Source organism: Dendrobates tinctorius, unplaced genomic scaffold (assembly GCF_039654945.1).
Source record: "Dendrobates tinctorius isolate UK_male_01 unplaced genomic scaffold, ASM3965494v1 ptg000011l, whole genome shotgun sequence".
NCBI lineage: Eukaryota > Metazoa > Chordata > Amphibia > Anura > Dendrobatidae > Dendrobates > Dendrobates tinctorius.
In genome coordinates this window covers 114,993,226-115,014,968 of record NW_027361679.1, presented here as the reverse complement: position 1 = coordinate 115,014,968, position 21,743 = coordinate 114,993,226, and the positions used below count along the sequence as shown (strand labels likewise).

The window sequence follows — 21,743 nt, the reverse complement described above, 5'->3', positions numbered from 1 at the left end:
TCTTTCCTGGTTCCCTCTAACTCCGCCCCCAATGACCAACGGTTTCTTAAGCCCTAAGCTGATGTCAAGACCTATGCTCACACTCCTCCCTGCCCTCTAATGGTCAACCCAAGGTACTGCACGTACACTACACTTTCCTAGCTGTTTCCTCACTGTAATAACTGACACCTGTCTAAACTGTGCAAACCTTCCTTTCTCTATTCTGACAAGTCCGTCCGTCCGTCAGGTCACCTTCCCTACACTCCCCCTTCCTTTGTCTATTGTCATCCTTGACAATCGTAATCCCTGCCTTCGTCGTTCTGAAGCTTACCCTACTTTCTGTTGTCGGACCAGCTGTTGGGCCAAATCCACTACCCGCGGGGGCCGAACCAAACCGGGAGCACCATGCTCCGAGCAGCCTACTGCTACTCGCCAGCGCACACGCCACATGGCAACGTCTTTCAAATTGGGCTGGGAAAACCTGGATTCTCTTTCCGGCGTGTGCCTTCCCCTACCCTCCCCTTCTGTCACCTTCCACTATCCGGTACGCCATGATCGAGGCCTTACACCTACCAGATCATTGTCGGCGTCCGCCTTCTTCCTTCAGGGGTGTCCGAGGTGTCAGGGACCTGACCTAGGACGACTGTCTTTCTCATATCTTCCATCTCTTTGCCTTTCTTTTGGTTACACGTCATGGTCGGCGTCTCGGTCTCCCAGACCTTCTCAACACATAGACCCCTTTGGATCTCACACTTCCCTTTGGTCGCTCAGACCCTCTCTTACCCGCACCTGTTTTTCTTGTGCATATCATACATCTGAACTCTATAATATCACAAGTACCCATTTTCTTACATTTTTTTTTCTTTTACGATTGCTTAAAACCATCACACACAAAACAATAAAACATAACAGATTTTTTTTTCTCCCCCTTCCTTTGACAAGGACACTCCCTCTCTTCTCCGTACCCCCACTTTGTCAGGTTAGTAAATAAACGTAAACCATCCTATAAGAGGAATATAATAAAAGAAACTCAACAAATAAACAATTTTCTTTCGCGAACGGTCCTTCATAACCTGTACTACGGTGCAACAAACTCCCGACAGTCCAATTCACTTTCCGGTGACTGGTAGCAAGGAATCCCCACAGCCGTGGAGCTCCTGAGATACAGAGAGTGTCCTACATTTCTTCCTACGGGGGCTCGTGTTCTTCAGGCTCCGCCAGCACTGCTACTGCATAGTAGCCGCGGGGGCAATACTCCTTATAACAGGATACTAAGTCCCTCTCCTGCAAGGCCCGGCCATGACGGATAGAAGCAATGTTAATATAAACCTTCTGCCCAGTCGTAAGATCTCGTATGAACCCGTATCCTCTTGGTATGTTCGTATACACGAGCCGTCCCAGGGATCATGTGGTTGTCATGCCAGCCTCCCCCTTTGTATGAAGCAAGTTCCACACTTCCTTCTCCATGGCTTTCTTTTTCTTTATAACCTCCGCGACCCAAATGGAGGGTCCGACATAGGCCCCGGAGTCCGGGGGCGGGACTTAGCCGGCGGTGAACGGAAGGCAGAGGCAGCTGATGATGTCGGCGGCCCAGCAGCCGCTGGGGCCGGGTGACAACCAGGGACAGCCATGTTCTCCGGAGACTGTGCCACAGGGCTTGACAAATAAGCCTCAGACGGCTCCAACATCGGCATAGCTGCGGCCGCGGGGTAGGCCGCACCTGGAACTTCAGACTGAGCCGGAGCAGCAGCTGCTTTCAGAGATGAGGTCACTATCAGCAGAGATACCGCAACAGGGTCTTCTGGCGGCAGGCTCTGCGACTCCAATTTTCTGCCCGTGACTCTGAGAAAGATGTTTTCTGGCGTGACTCGACCTCCCAGCGCCACCGCCACTCCAGGCGCCCAATGCCCCGACATCCACAGCTGCATATCGTCTGATGGGCAGCACTTGAATGGCACCAGTCAGCCGTAGCCAAACTTTTCCTCTATGCCACTCCCCCTGTTGGGTGGGGCGACAGCAGGCCTTTCCACCCACTTGTCAGGGTCCAGTATGTGGGAGTATCGGCCTCCTGGTACATATCTCAGTCCCCAGGGGTATGTAGGAGGGGGCCCCAGTTCACTGGAAACAACGGCAAACACCCGGATCTCTCCTCTGCGCTGAAGCAGCACCGCCATCCTGCACCGGACCTGGTACTGCCCCGGATCCTCTGCTGGCAACGCAGATATGTCACAGCGCTCCCAATTTGTAATCCACAGGTTGGTAATTTGTAATCCACAGGTGTTTATAATCCACACAGTGCAGTCCAAGTCTGTTCCCATTCCTCAGAGGCAGGCCTGCTGCAGAAGATAGCGTATTAGCGGCGGCGATCCTGCCGACTATGCCAAGTGTAGAGTCGTGGGCCAGGCTGGGGTGTGGTCCCTCTGTATACCGCACAGTGACGTACAGACACAAGCAGGAGGCAAGTTTCGGGTGCAACAGGTCCAAGTTTATTCTCTCTCGCCGTCCGTCAGACGGCCTCACAGTACACCGCACTTCCTTCACAGCACTCCGGTTACAGTACACAAGGGGACACCGTGCTTTCTCCAGGGACGTATATATACATACCGTCCCCTTCTTCACTCTGTGACGCTTCTGACAACTCCGTCACTGTGGCTGCCGTAGGCCTGTACACCAACAGTAATGTTACTGGTCTCACGTCATTCCAAACACGGTGTCCTACACCCGGAGCCTCGGCTATACTGCGGTACTTCGTGTCAGGACCACCCCCCTGACTTTCTCTCTCCTCAGTCCCCCTGGTTGGATTTTCCTCACAGTGCCACAACTGTCACAGTCTCCTCATCACTTGAGCTCCCCCTGGGGACTGGAACTTTCTGGAACCCTCCGGTCAAATTTATATCTTTCCTGGTTCCCTCTAACTCTGCCCCCATGACCAATGGTTTCTTAAGCCCTAAGCTGATGTCAAGTCCTATGCTCACACTCCTCCCTGCCCTCTAATGGTCAACCCAAGTTACTGCACATCCACTACACTTTCCTAGCTGTTTCCCCACTGTAAAACTGACACCTGTCTAAACTGTGCAAACCTTCCTTTCTCTATTCTGACAAGTCCGTCTGTCCGTCAGGTCACCTTCCCTACACATTCCTACAAGGAATCTGACCCCCTTAGATTAGCATTTCTTCTGCGATGTTGCTATCAGTGCGTCAAGAGTGGGAGAAGAGGGTTGCATTGACAATCCAACACAATGGGCAGCACTTTGAACACATTTTATAAGTGGTCAAAAACTTGTAAATAACTCATGAAATAATAAAGTTACATTAAAACCAAGCACACCATTGTTTTTCTTGTGAAATTCTCAATAAGTTTGATGTGTAACATGACCCTCTTCCCTTTAAAAAAAAATAAAGTTGGATCCAAAATGGCCGACTTCAAAATGGCCGCCATGGTCACCACCCATCTTGAAAAGTTTCCCCACTCCCATATACTAATGTGCTACAAACAGGAAGTTGATATCACCAACCATTCCCATTTTATTTAGGTGTACAGTGCATTATTAAAACAATCTCTTAGACTTGATGAGGCTGGTGAACTAATTTTTGTGAGTATGAATCTACATTCCTAATAATAAAATAAGTGTTTTATGAGTAGCACTAAACAGAAAGAAAACAAATGAGTCTAAGTGCATTCAATCTTCACCTCTTAATATGCCGCTTAATGAATTTCGTGCATTTTTAAATTAATATACACCATTAGAAAATCTAGTCAAATATCTTTAGAAATAGGTAAATATGGGCAAACTGCATTTTATTACAGTACTAGCTGAAGAGCCCGGCGTTGCCTGGGCATAGTAACTAACTGTGGTTAGTTATAACAAATAACGGGGGCAGTTAAGGGGCCTTATTCCTTCTGCACCTCATGCTCCTTCTTTTTACTCAGCCTCCTCCTGCACCTCACGCTCCTCCTTTATACACAGCATTTTTCTGCAGCACAGCTTTTATATACACACAGTGGCAGGAAGTGTCACCTTTGAGACAGTGCTTCCCTATCCCCTTCATGCCAGCACTGCCCCATGCTCTCCATGCCAGCAGTGGCCCTCCGCCACTCTCAGGTCGTTCCCGTTAACCCCTATTAGGCCTGCGGGGACCCGTAGCGGGGCGTGGGTGTGACTTTCGCCTTCTGCACGGGTTTGCGCCTCTTCCTGCTGACGTACATGATATTGGTGTTCATGTCACTGCTCTTCTTCAGCGCAGACTGACAGCGGGGGGCTCCACATGTGTGTGGTGGGTTTCTTCTTTCTCCTTCCTGCCAGGCCAGCAGCTAGTGCACAGATCCAATCCTGGGTCCGGAGAGTTTCTGAGCTTTATGCCCCAATCAGCACATTGGCGGTGGCGAGCAGTGCAGATACTGAGAGTGAAACTCCGGAGAGGGGTCATCACTGCTGCCAGAGAGGATGGCACTGCCCAGCGCCGCCTGCTGCTGCTTTTTTCCTCTCTTCCCTGCCTGAACTCTCGGTAGTTGTAAGGTCCTGGGCAGCTAAAGGACTTGTGATGATGTTACGACCATGTCACCAGTCACGTGCTTGGGAGGAGGAGTCAGATGCAGGGCTGTACTGGTGCTGGAGTTGAAGTGTCATCTCATGTCACAGAGCAGGGTCTTATATCACATCACATCACTGGGAGAAGTATAGTAACCTCATATACATGGGATCAGAGGGTCCCTGCAGCAGAGCTGTGTGTTCAATGCATGTGAGGCCAAGCTGTGTGTCACAACTGTTATCGGGTGTCCCTGGACCAGGTGCTCTTTCCCTGTCGCTATGCGGAGTGGGTGGGGCTCTGTGGAGTGGGCGTGGCTTGATACAATACATACACACACATACATACACTCAGCTTTATATATATTGTTTTTCACGACATATTCAATTACATTCAATAAAAAAGAAATATACTATAATAATAATGGGTGGCACAGTGGCTCAGCCTTGAACCCAGGACCCCTCAGCCTTGCAGCACTAGGGTCCTGGGTTCAACTACCACCAAGGACAACATCTGCAAGGAGTTTGTATGTTCTCCCTGTGTTTGCGTGGTTTTCCTCTGGGTACTCTGGTTTCCTCCCACATTCCAAAGACATACTGCTAGGGAATTTAGGTTGTGAGCCCCATCGGGAAGAGTGCTAATAATGTCTATAAAGCGCTCTGGAATTAATGGCGCTATATAAATGAGTAAAATAAATAAATAAATAATAATCTGACCAATTTAAAACAGTTCACTTGTTTCTTCTTAAATATTTGGTGAATTTTTGGATATGTATTTTGGATCATTATTAGTGATGAGCGAGCAGGCTTGGTAATGCTCGTTACTCGTCCGAGTATCGTTGTACTCGGCGAGCGCCGAGCATTTCCGGGATTATTCTACCGGAGCTCGGGTCTCCACCCTGCAAGTTTGGCGTTCTTTAGAGCACCAGTCAACATGCAGGGATTGTCTGCCACTCACTGTAATGCCGCAAGCATCTTTGTTGTGGTATTACAGTGATTGGCGGCCAAAGAGTGTCATCATGTCTATAAGAGACCTGCCGCCGCCCTGCTCGTCACAGTCGTGTCCGGAATCAGACAGTGTAGGGAGAACTGCTGCTGAGAGGGTCAGATTTGGGGGTTTATAAGTTAGTGTGGGTATACCATCATATAATCCACAAATCCAGCTAAACCAACAGTCCTTCTAAAAACTAATTGTGGGCTATATAGATAGTAGTGCTAGGTAGGCAGGGGAGTGTATGTGGCTTTATACATATCAATGCAAGGCATGCAGGCACTGTATGTAGGTATATAGATATCACTGCATATATCAAGAGGGTCAATTCCACTACTGTCTGCTGCTGCTAGCCCCAGGTATAAGTGGCAAGCAATAATTTTATTTTTGCATATTAATCCTGATTATTTTATTCCACAGCAATCCAGAACCCCTTTCCTTTCTCCATTTACTTGATGACTCTGCACCAGATCCTTTTCATAGTACAGCGTGAAAATCCAGCAATTTTTAAACGGCTTTGCCCATCCCAGGCATCACATCTGAGTGTGCAGAAAACTCTGCCATTTTTTGTAGTACTGTAGAAATTTTTGAGTGTCTTATACAAATTTTTGACACCATTTTGCTGCCCAAAAAATATTTAGCTACAGGGCAGATATTTTACACTGGGTTTTGTCCGCTAAACGGATTGCATATCATTGCGCTCAAAATTTTGCCATTTCAGGCCTCCATAAAAATTTTTTGTTGTGTCATAGCCTACTTATTGACTGGCCAAAAAAAAAATACAGGGCAGATATTTGAAAGTGGGCTATCTCTGTCAGACGCCTCATCTATCTGTGGGCTACAAATTATGGCATTTCAGGCCTACATTCACCTTTTTTTGCTGTGTCTTAACCTAGTTCTATAGACTTCTTTGGGCTAAAAAATAAAACAATACAGGCTACATATTGAACAGTGTGATATCTCCGTCAGATGCCTCATCTATCTGTGGGCTACAAATTGTGGCATTTCAGGCCTACATTCACCTTTTTTCCTGTGTCTTACCCTAGTGCTATAGACTATTTTGAGGTAAAAAATAAAAAAATACAGGCCACATATTGAATAGTGTGGTATCTCCGTCAGACGCCTCATCTATCTGTAGGCTACAAATTGTTGCCTTTCAGGCCTCCATTCCACTGGATCACATAGACGTTTGCTCCCAATTCAGCTATTTGTAGTGAACGTGGAAAATATTGTAGTCTATTTAAAATAGGCAAGGCAAGTGGCAAGGGATGGGGAAGTGGACGTGATGGTGATGGTGAATGCAGAGGCCAAGGCCGAGGCCGTGGGAAAGCTGAAACTGGGCTGTAGGAGGAGAGGCCTCTGCCGAGTACCCGGGATGGCTGAAGACTGACAGGGCAGTTGGGAGAGGAGTCCAGAGAAGAGGGACGGAGAGGGCCAGACTGTGTGAGTGAGCAGAACGAGGGAGAATAAGGTGGAGACTTGGTGAGGGCCAGAGAGGGAGAGCCACGAGCAGCTACCAGAGAGGAGGACAGCGACAGGAGGGAGACTCTTGGTGGACCGCAGGGAGACGGCGCCGAGCTTACTGACAAAAGAAGACTGCTGCCTCACTCCAGCTCTCGGCTGCGACCTACTCAGAGCCGTCCGCGGCCGACGCCGCCTCACTCCAGCTCGCAGCTGCGGGCTCCTCGCTGCTGCCCGCAGCCACCGCCGCTTTACTACTGACAATGTAAAAAAAAAAAAAAAAAGGGGGGAGGCGCCAAGAATAGTGAGGTGACACGTCAGCATGGATACATATACATGAATCATACAAAACAATAAAACTTTATTACAACCATATTAAAAACGATGTTTAAAATGCCATAAAAAGAGTGTTGGTATAAAAAACGTGATTAAAAAATAAAAAGACACGGGGGGGGGATCACGAGGTAAAAGATTAAAAAATGGCTCTCGAGTCCTGGGGTGGATTAGAACTTACCTCAGAGGATATAACTCATGGTATTAGTCCACTATGCTACATGTGAAACTGGAAAGTAAGGAGAAAATGGTTAAAATCATGTGTAAATAGCTAAAACTAGTCTCAAATATCTTTTTTCTAGGTGGAGAAAAGAGAAGAACAACAAGAAGAAACTCTCTGGAATAGGTGATATAAAAATGGTTAAAAATTGAGTGTTAAGACATAATAAAAATTAAAAAAAAAATAAAAAAAAATTTATTATGTCTTAACCACTGTTTCGGCGCATGGCAGAGCTCAGAAGGGAAGGAGCGCCGTTTGACTTTTTCAATGCAAAATTGGCTGGAATTCAGATCGGACGCCATGTCACGTTTGGAGAGCCCCTGATGTACCTAAACAGTGGAAACGCCCCACAAGTAACCCCATTTGAAACTAGACCCCCCCAAGGAACTTATCTAGATATGTGGTGAGAACTTTGAACCCACAAGGGCTTCACAGAAGTTTATAATGTACAGCCGTACAATTAGAAAATCATATTTTTTCCAAAAAAATGATCTTTTCACCCTCAATTTTTATTTTCCCAAGGGTAACAGGACACTAAAAGTTATTGTGAAATTTGTCCTGAGTACGCTGATACCCCATATGTGGGTGTAAACGACTATTTGGGCGCATGGCGGAGCTCGGAAGGGAAGCAGTGCCATTTGACTGTTTTGGCTGGAATTGAGATCGAACACCATGTCGCGTTTGGAAAGCCCCTGATGTACCAAAACAGTGGAAACCCCCCACAAATGACACCATTTTGGAAACTAGACCCACAAGGAACTTATCTAGATGTGTGGTGAGCACTTTGAACCCCCAAGGGCTTCACAGAAGTTTATAATGCCCGGGCGTGAAAATAATAAAAATCATATTTTTTCCACAAACATGATCTTTAGTCCCGAATTTTTTTATTTTCCCAATGGTAACAGGAGAAACTGGGCCCCAAAAGTTGTTGTCCAATTTGTCCTGACTACGCTGATACCCCATATGTGGGAGAAAACTACTGTATGGGCACACGTCAGGGCTCGGAAGGGAAATAGTGATGTTTTCTCTGGGGGCTATGCTAAACAACCTGCCCAGGTTCTAAGGCTCCAACACCATGCTGTGGAGCTGGGCAGAGCGAATGCATCCGATGACCCCTGACCTGGAAGCTGAGGTAGCTCTCATGGCATTAGAAGGGGAGGCTTGGGATTCAGTAATGTTGAGGCCCCCGGGACACCGCAACACCTTTGCTAGGGTCTTGCGGATACTCGAAGAGACCCATGGGGAACCGACAGATGTGGGAGAGTTGAGGACCCGGTTGTTCAGTCGAATGCAGGGAGCATGCTTCCTGGGGAAGGTCATGGAGGAGCTACATCATCTCTATGGTATCAATAAATCTCGGACCACACCATACCACCCACAGGGAAACGGGGCCTGCGAGCGCTTTAATCGGACACTAATTCAAATGTTGCGTAACCCTGGAGAGTGACCGGAAGGCCCGCTGGCCTGAGTATGTCCCTGAACTAGTGTGGGTCTATAACAACCGGGTGCACCGAGTTATCGGCTATACCCCCTACTCACTGCTATTCGGGCGAGAAGGCAAAGGGATCACGGAGGTAGAACTAAACCCGGAGGAACCCCAACCCTGGTCTGGAGTGTCATCATGGGTCCGAAACCACCGACAGCGGCTACAGACCCTTCACCGCATCGTCCAGACAAAACTCCAGGACCTAGAGCACCCAGGGGGGATTCTACCTCCACCCACCCACTTTCAGACTGGGGATCGAGTACTCGTACTAGATCAGCACCCCCAGAACAAGCTAGAACCCCGGTGGGAAGAGAGTCCTTACCGAGTATTGCGCCGAATAATCCCCGATGGGCCTGTGTACAAGATACGACTTGTACGGGACGGGGCACTTCCCACTCATACTGTGCACCCTAATATGTTGTGGCCCTGTACATCCAACGATCTCGTGCGACCCGAACCCACTCCTCAGGCCCCCGAACCAATGCCCACGGTCTGGGACCTAGATGACGAAGAAGATATTCCAGCGGTACAAGCGGGCCATCCAAGGAACAATATCTCAGCAAGTCACGCCAGCCCACCAGAATTGGCCAGTCCACCACCAGCCACCACCCCAGAAAGCTCCACCACAGTCGAACCAAGACGCTCCGAGTGGTCAACAGTCGGCAAACCCCCAGAACGCTACAAACAGGATCAGTTCGTATGGCAACAGGAACTTTTGTCTCAAAAGGCCAACCCGAGCCTACCAAGACCCTTGCCCGAGGACTGGCGAGCATACAGGATGTGGGAGTGTAGGAGGAGAGGCCTCCGCCAAGTACCTGGGCCGGAACCGAGGGGACCGTCTTCTAGGTTCCTGGGGTATCTGTTTCCAGGGAGCAGAGCTAGTGGATGGACGGCTGAGACGGACAGGGCAGTTGGGGGGAGGAGTCCAGAGAAGAGGGGCAGAGAGGGCCAGACTGTGTGAGTCAGCAGAACGAGGGAGAAGGAGGTGAAGACTTGGTGAGGGCCAGAGAGGTAGAGCTACGAGCAGCAACCAGAGAGGAAAACAGCGACAGGAGGGAGACTCTCGGTGGACCACAGGGAGATGGCGCCGAGCTTACCGACAAAAGAAGACTGCTGCCTCACTCCAGCTCCCGGCTGTGGCCTACTCACAGCCGTCCGCAACCGACGCCGCCTCACTCCAGCTCGCGGCTGCGGCCTCCTCGCTCCTGCCCGCAGCCACCGCCGCTTCACTCCCGACCACGGCGTGACTCCTCCTTTGCCACCCGCAGCTGCCACCTCCCCGCTCCAGTCTGCCAGTCCACTTATCACCACCGCTGCCAGTCCGTGTCAGGGAGTTGCGACCTCCACTCTCCCACTCCCAGGCGGTATCCCTCTGCCTCCGCTGGGCGACATCCCGCCAAATAACTTTCCGCAGGCCTGTTGTGCCCCTGCTCTTCCTGGGCGTTGGAATGCCCAAAGACTACGCCAGATCTTCAGTGGCTGGGCCCAGTGGCTGCGATGCAGACACACCGTGGAACAGAACGTCGAAGGAATTCAGGATGGATAAGTGATACATAGTGACTAAGGACCCGTAGTCGGCCATTCCACGGCCCTATAGTGACCGGTCTTTGCCGGATTAGTCGTGTTCTCCCAATCCTTGCTTATGTGTATTGGCTCCCTGCGAGGACAACTACTGTTATTCTGTTGGTTGCATAACAATAGCCCTAACGGCATTTATCTATAAAAGTTAACTTTTAAAGTCATCTGTCTCGCGTCTCGTCACTGCATCCTGCATACCTGCTATTACCACAGGGCCACAACAAACACCCACATCTTCTCGCACGTACTTCCTGTCCGAATTCATAGGGGACCGCAAAATAGCAATATTGAAACCAGAGCAGTGTCAAAAGGTTGTTGGTTGGAGAGCGGATAATACCCTCAGTCACTTTTCCACTACCACTACTACCGTGACTTGCACACAGTCAAGTCTGAGTAGCTGTGAGTCTGGACCGCGTATTCCTCACCCTGATCCTCCTTCCTCCCGCTATGCCGAGTTCCTGTAGACAACTGATCTCACACATGGACACTCCGAAAAGCTGTTCACTTTTCCATTTATAGATTCGGGCCTCTCACCCGGTCCACTTGAAGTGAGGCAAGATGAGATCGCATGTAGCGATGCCCAAATATTTGAGGAGCCACGTTCACACGAAGACAACGGTGGGAACTTGTCACAACAGGAGGACGATGATGAGACACAATTGCCAGAAAGTCAGGAGGAGGGCCAGGGTACGGAAGTGGAAGCCAAGGTGGTGGATGATATAGTAACTGATACAACCTGGCAGGAGGAAATGCACAGCAAGGACAGCAGCACACAGGGTGAGGGAGGCGTAGCACCCCAACAAGCAGGAAGAAGCAGAGTGTGTCTGCAGACAGAAGGTGGGCAACCGTTCCTCATAACACCAACACGACAGAAGTTGGGAGTACAACTGTTAGGTCTTCCCGAGTCAGGTTTGTGACGAAAGGCCCATCGCCGTTCGTCCAAATATGGAGGACTAACGGGGGTCCCGCTGCCACCAAAACGCGATGGACAGCGGACCCTGTGTCACCACTATGTCACAGTCCCACCACTGACATGGGTGTATCAGCGGACGGAGGGACGAGGCACAATGCCGGCACACGGCTATCACAGGCACAGTTGGGGCTTATCTTAGTTATCCCACCACTGGCACCACGTGACAAAAATATCCAGCAAGCTAATCTCGCTCTACAATTTGCCGCAGGGGGAGTTTAATTTGGATGCCCCACCACTGCTATCAATCTTCCAAGTACTGCGGGGATTTATGTATATCCCACTTTCTCAGTTCCACTTTGGAACTCGCAGCTCTCCGGCGCCCCCCTTACCCTCAGGTCAGTCAGGGAACTGCACCTAGGATAGTTAGTCGCCGGACGGGCTGCCTGTTGTGAACCGGCAATTAGGCTTCTGCAGTAAGGGAATTATCAATGCTGTGGCCGCAGCCCCTTATTCAGCAATATAAGACCCTTCTGTACTGCCAGCAAGCCGCGATAGCCGTACACAACGTGCTGCCACCAGTCACGGTTACTTAATTCACAGTGTTAAATTAAGAGGGTCCGTGGCAAACCCCTTGAATTAGTAGCGATTATCTATCAAAGGCATATAGTTCGATTCTTAGAGCATAGAGACAGAACTAAATAATTTTATAATTTATTTCCCGAAAAAGTAGGGCAGTGGTTACAGATAAAAGTTGCTATAAAATTGAGACATTAATTATGTACAGTACAGATATAAAATAAAGGGATTAAAAACAGAGGTACACTCATGGTTGTTCATGACTCGTTAGGCAAACCCATGCGGCGGAGAAAGAAGGCGGAGCCACACATCTCCACTCATCTGGAGTTCTTGTCAGCACAAGGATTGGAGGTCTTCTGAGCTGGTTTGCCCAGGGAATGCCTTATAGACTTTCCTATGTGACATCACGGAGAGGTGCATTCTGGGTTGATCCCACCTCTCTCATCCAAGTTATGTTTTGGCTACAAAACTTACATTAGCTATAACTTTATGGGAGACGCTGGTATGGACTCATCAGTGGTATCATGTTTCCCAGCGTAATGAGCCCATCAAGAAAACATCAAACATCTATGCGATATGACCGTCCATTTGGGAACAAATCATATCTCATGTTCTGGACAGGGTAGAACTTCGAAAGATACGCGGTATCGAAGCTGGGACCGCTCAGGTTACAAAAATATGATTTTCATATCTCTACTTGGTACGGTTTTCGCAGGGCAGGCTCTTAAAGGTTTACTTCTAACTCCTGATTTCAAACAAAGAGTTTTTTTTCCCGCACTTTTTTTTCTCTTTCAGCTCAGAGAAGAGGAGCCAAATGGTGTGACAGGAAGTGTCCTGCTAATTAACATTCCTGCTCTGCCAGAGGAAGTGGCAGGGTTGATAAAACCTGGGGGGGAAGGAATTCCTCCTACTGACAGTTTACAATGTCCTAGGATGGAGGATTTCTAGCACAGTCCAACAGAAAACATATTTTTCAGACATTGTATATCACAAGGTTGTTTTTTTAAAGACACTGCCGATAACCCCACACAGTCCATTTGCACCACCTGCCATGCCTGCATCAGTAGGGGTAGCAAAACTACCAGCCTGACAATCAACAACATGATCAGGCACATGGCAACAAAGAACCTGACTTTGTGGGCCGAACACCAGGCTGCAGGAACAGTGTGTGAAAACACTGCTTCTTCTACTGTTGTGCTTGCAAGCAAATCCACTGTCCACCTTGCATGCGAAGATGCCTCCTGCCCTGCACCTGTCCTTGCCCACGCTCAACTACCACCATCATCAAGCACATCCACATCCTTGTCCCAGCGCAGCCTTCAGTTGTCCATACCCCAGTCATTGTAACACAAGCGTAAATACGCAGCCAACGCCCCACAGGCCACAGTACTAAATTCACACATTTCTCGTCTGCTTGCGCTCGAAATGTTGCATTTTAGGCTCGTGGATATGGAAGCTTTCCAAAACCTGATGGCGGCGGCTGTCCCAAGGTACTCGGACCCCAGCTGCCACTATTTCTCCCGGTATGCCATCCCGGCATTACACAAGCACTAGAGTTGAGCGAAACGGGTGGGTCGATTTCAAAAATCGCCGACTTTCGCCAAAGTTGGGTTTCATGAAACGAAACCCGACCATAGCGTGAGGTCGGCCGTGAGGTCGGCGACTCGAGCGCCAAAGTCGTGTTTCAAATGATGCTTCAAGCGCCTTTTTTCAGCCAATGATGGAGGACGCACACTGTGGGCAACGTGATGACATAGGCAGCGGCCACCACCATCTTAGAGAAGGGCATTGAAGTGATTGGCTGGCTTTGTGTGGCATCACAGTGGGTATAAAAGGCTGTGACCGCCGACCGCCATCTTACTTCTGCCGATCTTAGCATAGGGAGAGGTGCTGCTGCTGATTCTGAATAGGGAGAGCGTTAGGCAGGGAAGAAGAAAAAAAAACTGCTTCTGCTGATAGCGCTTTTCACTGTGCAGTTAGTGTGCAGTGAAAGGGGAGGATTTTTGCTTTTGTGCAGCAGCACTGGTGGTGATTAGGCTGCATTGTAAGGCTACCTGCTAGCTGCATTGCTGTGTGCACACTGCTGTTCAAACTGCTTTTTTCAAAGCACTTCAACTTTTATTATTTTGTCCTGGTGAGTTACTGAATGTTCATTTTTTCACAGACCGTACAGCGGTGTATGCTCCTCACACACTACCGTGTACCAGCTGGTATCACGGACAAATAGAAGCTGTGTGTTACTCTGGAAAAAAAGTCGAGGAGTTTTTCCGTGTTTCCAGACCTACACCTTAGAGTGCTGTCCGCTTTTCAAACAGTTTCATATATCTGTTGTTTGATTACGGTGAAAACTAGACAGAGACAGCGTGTGTCAGTCCCTATAGAAATAGACGGAGATTGACAATTTTCCATACAGACACCGTATAGCGGTGTACGTTCCTCACACACTACCGTGTACTGGCTGGTATCACGGACAAATAGAAGCTATCTGTGTGTTACTCTGGAAAAAAAGTCGAAGAGTTTTTCCGTGTTTCCAGACCTACACCTTAGAGTGCTGTCCGCTTTTCAAACAGTTTCGTATATCTGCTGTTTAATTACGGTCAAAACTAGACAGAGACAGCGTGTGTCAGTCCCTATAGAAATAGACGGAGATTGACAATTTTCAATACACACACCGTATAGAGCTGTCTGATTCTCAAACAGTATTGTATATCTGCCATTCGCATTACAGTCACATCTATACAGAGTCAGCGTGTGTGTGTGACACTCCGTAAATACATATACAGAGATTGTTAGTTACACAAAAAACGTACACAGCTGTACACTTCTGATACAGTTCCGTATATCTGCTTGTTGGATTACGGTCCAATACATACTGTGAGAGCGTCTGTGACTAACAAAATATATACGTAGATTTAATTTTTTTCATACACCTTACACAGCTGGACGCTCCTCATACAGTACCATCTCTCTGCTGGTATTTTTTGTACATTTTCCCAAACATGAGGAAGTATGGTGGAAGCGTCCGCGGACGTGGGCAGGGGGGCGCAGCTGGTACTGATGGTGGTGGTGCATCGGCTGGTTCTGCCAAAAGCACAAAAGCAGCTAAGGCAGGAGGTGTTGAGCCTGTGTCATCCTCTGGCCCAGAAGGTCTGTAAGGTTGCCTTTTCTTGGAGTAGGAAAACCGCTTTTAAAGCCGGAGCATCAGGAACAGGTTTTGGCATACATTGCTGAAACAGCCACCAGCTCTATTGCCTCCTCTTCTGACCGTTCGAAACCTGCAAGCACGGAATCGTCAGTGCAGGGTTCTGGTCAGGAAAAACACCTTTCCTTGTGTAATTCAACCCCACCAAAAGTTAAGGATGCGGCAGCCCACACTTCAGATTACTCTATGGAGCTCTTTACACATACCATGCCTGGGTTATCCAGTTAAATCCAGAATTCCCCAGTCCAAGATGAATCTGACATGGAGTGCACTGATGCACAGCCACTGATAGATGATTCTGCTGGTACATCGACCCAGAGCACTACATTGCCCTTGAGCCAGAATCTGACCCTGATGAAACTCAGGTGCCCCTTCCCGCATACCATACCACCTTACACAGTGATACAGAGGAAGGTAAAGAAGGTAAAGAGGAAGGTGCAGATGACTTTGAAGAGGAGGTGATGGATGACCCAGTTCTTGACCCGGATTGGCATCTATTGGGGGAGGAGGGTGGCAATAGTTCAGATAAGGAGAAGGATCCGCAGCAGGCATTGACATCGCAGCAGCGGTTATCTGGCAGGCCCGTAGCTGTCCAAAAACATGGACCAAAAACTAAAAGAGTTGCAGGACAGCTTGGCCAGACGGTCAACTTAGCACAGCGTGCAAGGCCAGAAAGTGTATACCATAGTAGGAAGAGTGCAGTGTGGCACTTCTTTGTCCAAAATCCTGCTGATGAGGCAAAGGTTACCTGTAAGAAGTGTGGAAAGACCTTTAGCCGAGGTAAACAACTCAGAAATTTAAATACCAGTTGCATGCTTAGACATTTAATCAACATGCACTTGCAAGCGTGGACGGACTACAAAACCTCAGGTAGCACGTGTGCACCTGCTCTGACTGTAGGTAGCCAGCGACGCTCCATCACTTCCCCCACTATAAGACCACCGCCACCGTTAAGCACACCACCAGCACTAAATGTGGAGGTGTCGTCGCAAGGCCAAAGCACTCAGGGAATTACAATGGTTTTGCAACACAACACTGAATCTAGGCCATCACCACCAATACCATCACCAACCCCCTCTCACTCCGTCCGGTCCACCGCTACTTCCCCCATATGCAGCTCTCCAGTCCAGCTCACCCTACCAGACACTCTGAGTAGGACAAGAAAGTGCTCATCCTCTCATCCGCGTACCCTTTGTTTGAATGCCTACATTGCCAAACTAATCTCATTAGAGATGATGCCCTACCGTTTGGTTGAAAGCGAAGCTTTGTGCGACCTCATGGCCTATGCTGTCCCACGCTATTACCTACCCAGTCGGCACTTCTTTTCTCGAAAAGCCATCTCTGCCCTCCACCGGCATGTGAAAGACCGCATTGTCCATGCACTCAAACAGTCAGTGAGTGGACAGGTGCACCTCACAACAGATGCATGGACCAGTAGGCATGGCCAGGGCCGTTACGTGTCCATCACTGCTCACTGGGTTAATGTGGTGGATGCAGGCTCCACGGGGGACAGCGGCGGTGGAACAGTGCTGCATAGCCCACGGTATAGGAAACAGTTGGCTGTAGGCTTTCGATCCTCCTCCTACTCTATCAGCGAAAGCTCGTCCACAGAGCGCAGTCACACGAGCACTCCATCCGCAGCTGGCAGTGTTGCACACGAGGTGTCCCACTATGGAACAGCTAGTGGTAAGCGTCAGCAGGCTATGTTAAAGATTATGTCTTTGGGTGACAGACACACTGTGGAGGTACTGGCCGACTACTTGCAGCGACAAACAGAGTCATGGCTTTGCAGTCTACATCTTGAGCCAGGCAAGGTAGTCAGTGATAACAGCAGGAATTTTGTGGCAGCCATAGCCCATGCAAAACTCACACACATACCTTGCCTGTCTCACACTTTGAACCTGGTGCTGCAGTGCTTCCTTAATAATTATCCGGTGTTAACATCCCTGCTCCATAAGGTGCGAAGACTGTGCTCGCACATCTGTCGCTCAGCCGTACACTCCAGTTGTATGCAGAAGTGCAGCGATTGCTCCACCTCCCCAAGCCCCGCCTAATCATAGACATTGCAACAAGGTGGAACTCCACCCTGCAGATGGTTGAGAGGCTGTGCGGACAGAGGCAGGCTGCAATGCATTTGTGGGAGGATACACGGGCAAGCAGTTTGAGGGAAGACATGGATTTGTCGGGTGTGCAAAGGTCAAAGCTGAAAGACCTCTGTAAAGTCCTTCAGTGTTTTGAGGAATGCACACAGCTGGTAAGCGCAGACGGCATGAGCATCCCACTTATGCGTCTGCTCATGCAAAGTTTGACGCACATTAAGGATCTTGCGTCTGCAGAGGAGGAGGAAGGTAGCCTTGATGACAGTCGACAGTCAGCCATTGTCTGGTCAGGGAACTGTCCTGGATGAGGTGGAGGAAGAAGAGGAAGAGGAGGAGGATGAGGGGGATGATTATTTTGGGCAGGAGAATGCTTCTCAGGGGGCAAGAGAAAATGTTGGCGTTCCAAGGTCAGGTACAGTGTTTGTGCGTGACTGTAGAGATGTAGATTTGCCAGAAAGTGCTCCCCCACCCACCACTGGCAGTGCATCATTGACACCTGGAACATTGGCCCACATGTGCGATTATGCCTTGCGGATCCTAAAAAGAGACCCCCGCATTTCCAAAATGATGAGAGATGATGACTACTGGCTGGCCAGCATCCCCTATCCACGCTACAAAGGCAAATTACACAACATCATGCCACAGGAGAACCTAGAGATAATATTGGCTAACAAACAAGCAACTCTGGTAAACAAGTTGTTTGAGGCTTTCCCAGCACACAGCAGCGGTGCTGTTTCTCCCACGAGCCATAGTGGGCACAATGGAAGAGGTGTTCGTGGTGCACATAGCCGAAGTGGCGTTGGAGACAGGGGTTTAATGACCATGTTGTGGAATGATTTCTCAAGTACCGCTCACACGACTGCTAATACTGCATCGATTAAAAGTGACAGGAGACAGCAGTTGTCAACTATGGTTACAAACTACTTCTCCCATATCGATATTCTCCCTCACAAGTCATTCCCCTTTGACTATTGGGCCTCTAAACTGGACGCCTGGCCTGAATTGGCACAATATGCCTTACAGGAGCTCGTTTGCCCTGCTGCTAGTGTGTTATCTGAAAAAGTCTTCAGTGCTGCTGGATCAATCCTGACAGAAAAAAGGACCCGTCTGTCTACCCAAAATTTTGATGATCTAACCTTCATTAAAATGAACCATGCATGGGTTACAAAGGATTTTGTCCCACCTTCCCCTGATGACACATAGGTTCCCAGAAAACTGCCTCGCTGACTTCCGGTTCCGGCGCCCGCATGTGAGGAGCAAGGCTTCCAGCGCTCCCCAACCCCCTGCTAAAAGGCAGCATCTATACCGCAAACTTGATCCCCGGATTACCGGGAACGGGAGGAGAGGAAGCCCCGGCCCTGCTGCACCGCTGCATGGACAGATACGTCCTCAGAAACAGCGGTAAAGAGGCAGCTCAAAACCGAGGGGGAGAGACACGTGCGCCTTCCAAGATGGCGCCGGCGCCGACCTCAGCGGCGGCAGCAGCTGCTTCAAGGCAGACGGTGAGGAGAGGGGAGCAGGGAGGAAGGAGAGACGGCAGGGCTGAGACACACAAGTCTGGGAAATCCGCGATTGAGAAGCTCAGGGATACCCAGGGCACCCCTGAGCCATGTACTCTTCCTGACGCGATTTATGCCCCTGCATCCCCCACTGCTATGGAGGACTGCGGTGATTGTGAGGAGCGTGACCTCCCTGGATCGCACATACCTGAGATGGACTATAAAAAGCTGGCAGGGGAGGTGGCAGGTCATTTACTGCCTGAGATCACGTCAAAGCTGAGGGAGTACATAGGAACGGCCTTGCATGATATGCAGAAGCATCTAGATGAAACCGCTGAGAAGGTGTCCGCAATGGAGACACGTGTATCTACACTGGAAGACAATGTATATGATGATCAGTCAACAATATCTAGATTATCTAAGGAAAACCTGATTTTGAGAGATAAAATTGATGATCTGGAAAACAGATCCAGACGGAGTAATATTCGGATTATAGGAATCTCTGAAAAATTCCCCATAAAGGACTTAAGAAATCTGTGCGAAAAGATGATCCCCGAGGCTTTGGGGTTAGAGGCGGGGAAGATAATTGAGCGGGTACATCGCATTGGCCCCCAAAAGAACCCGTCCGAAATGGGCAACCAGATAAGACCTAGACAAATCATTACCAAGTACCTGAACTTTTCGGACAAAAATGATGTCATTCAGTTCTATAAAAGACTTAGACGACCCCTTGAAATTAGGGGGGAAAAAGTGCTCTTATTTGAAGACTTTTCTGCTGAAGTGACCAGGCAACGCAGAGCTTTCAGTGTGATATGCACAGAACTACACAAAAACAATGTGCGGTTCCAATTGAGATACCCGGCAACCCTCTACATTAGGCATCAAGATGGCTCTTCACATTCATTTTACAATCCCAAAGAAGCAGAGAAGTTTCTCAAGACCTTGAGAGTCGTTCACACAGAGGATGCAAGATCGCAGGGAAGCGCAAACAGTCCCAAAGAGCATCTAAAGGACTGGCCGACATACACGGAGGACAGAAACCCGAATCTAGTATCGGATTCACCGAAGGCCCAGAGAACGTCCAAACAATCCGGGAAGGTTTGAAGAAGGGTGTATGGATCGCTACTGAGGACAGATTGGGGTTTGACGTATAGTTGTTTTCTTCTCTTTCTGGGGTCTGATCACCTCTCGGACCGCCCGAGGGATTTGTATTCTATATGTCTGTTTATAACTGATCATGCAATAATGGGAGAGGGGAAAGGGGGGAGGGGAGCAAGGGAAGGAAAAGGTGCGGGGAAGAAGTGAAGTCAAAAATGGTATGCCAATCTGGACAAGGATCCTGGAGATGTTCTCCAGGCTCCTTAGGGGATAAAGGGGCAGGGAAAAGGTTAATCTTGGTTCAACTTGTTTGTGGGGGATATAACTGTATTTTTGATTTTGAAATTGGCTCACATGGACAGAGAAGCTTTGCTCGTATCCCAGTGTTGGGTGTCACTAAGTTAACTACAGTTGGCCCACCTAAAAAAAAAAAAAAAAAAAAAAAAAATAAAAAAAATATATATCATTAATAAGAATTTATGAGGATAGTTACCTGGAATGTAAGGGGCCTGAAGTCCCCACAGAAGCGGTTAATGATTCTCAGACATCTTAAGCGTATTAAGCCAGATATAGCCCTATTACAAGAGACACATTTGGAATTGTCAGACTTTAAGAGGATGGAAAAATTGTGGGTGGGCAAAACATACGGGTCACCAGCTGTTAATAATAAGGCAGGAGTACTAATGTTGATAGATAAAAATTTCCAACACCAGGTGGTGAACACTAAAACGGATCATGAGGGGAGGCTACACTCGATTACCATAACGGCATCAGGCAGCACATACAAAATAATGAACGTATATGCCCCCAATGAAAATAATAAAACATACTACCATTTTCTAGAACAGGAGATACTGAAAGATCCCATACATGACCTGATAATCGGGGGGGATTTCAACTCGGTGGTAAATGTCTCAGAAGATAGAAAAAACGAATCACAGGGGACACCGGGGCTGAGAGGCCAAGATAAAGTAATTTCCCCAATGCTAAAAAACACGGGCCTGACTGACACTTGGAGATATCTGCACCCGCAGGATAGGGAATTCACTTTCTATTCACCTGCCAGAGACGCGTGGTCGAGGATAGATCATTTCTTGGTCTCCCCGACTGTCCTTGGCAGGGTGTTGTCGTCTACAATACATGATCTGGTGATATCGGATCATGCGCCTGTGACAATAGAACTGGCAGATGCGTTCCCTAGAGGAACAGACTATTTATGGAGATTTCCTAGATATTTACATGACAACGGAGATTTCGCATTAAAACTGAAGGAGTGGTGGGGAGAGATAAGAGAGGATAATAGGTCTCACGAGACTAACTCACCCCTATTATGGGAAACAATTAAAGTAGTCATGAGGGGAAAAATAATTTCATACACGTCAGCTTTAAAAAGGAAAACACAGGAAAAGTACACAGAACTCACGAACAGGCTCAGACAGACTTATACCCTGTTTCAAAGTCACCCCAACAAAATAAATAAAGATAACTGGTTAATGGAGCAAAGAGAATTTAATACCTGGATGATTAAGAGGGAACAATTATTTAAATCATCTCATGAGGCCAAATTCCATAGATTTGGAAATAAAGCAGGAAAACTGATGGCCTCTATGGTCAGGAATAGATTCTTTGCACAAGGCCCTTTTCATCTAAAAGACCAAAATGGTAACATACAAATTAAACCAAAAGAAATAGCCAATATTCTGGGAAAATACTATAAGAACCTTTATATGGATAAGGTGGATCGGAGATCTCCGAAGACCACATTACTCGATCGACCAGATA

The 21,743-nt window shown here is 48.4% G+C and overlaps 1 protein-coding gene across 3 annotated transcripts in view; it reads right to left on the bottom strand.

Moving 5' to 3' along the window:
• The window catches only part of CIB3 (calcium and integrin binding family member 3), a 78,509-nt gene that overhangs the window by 26,304 nt on the left and 30,462 nt on the right, over positions 1–21,743 (bottom strand). For 2 of the 3 annotated variants that reach the window (XM_073546431.1, XM_073546415.1), the window contains exon 1: positions 7,472–7,658. The gene's annotated coding sequence lies outside the window, so the exon portion shown is untranslated. Of the gene's footprint in view, positions 1–7,471; positions 7,659–21,743 lie in introns of those variants that run through there. The other variant, XM_073546424.1, reaches the window with a different exon arrangement.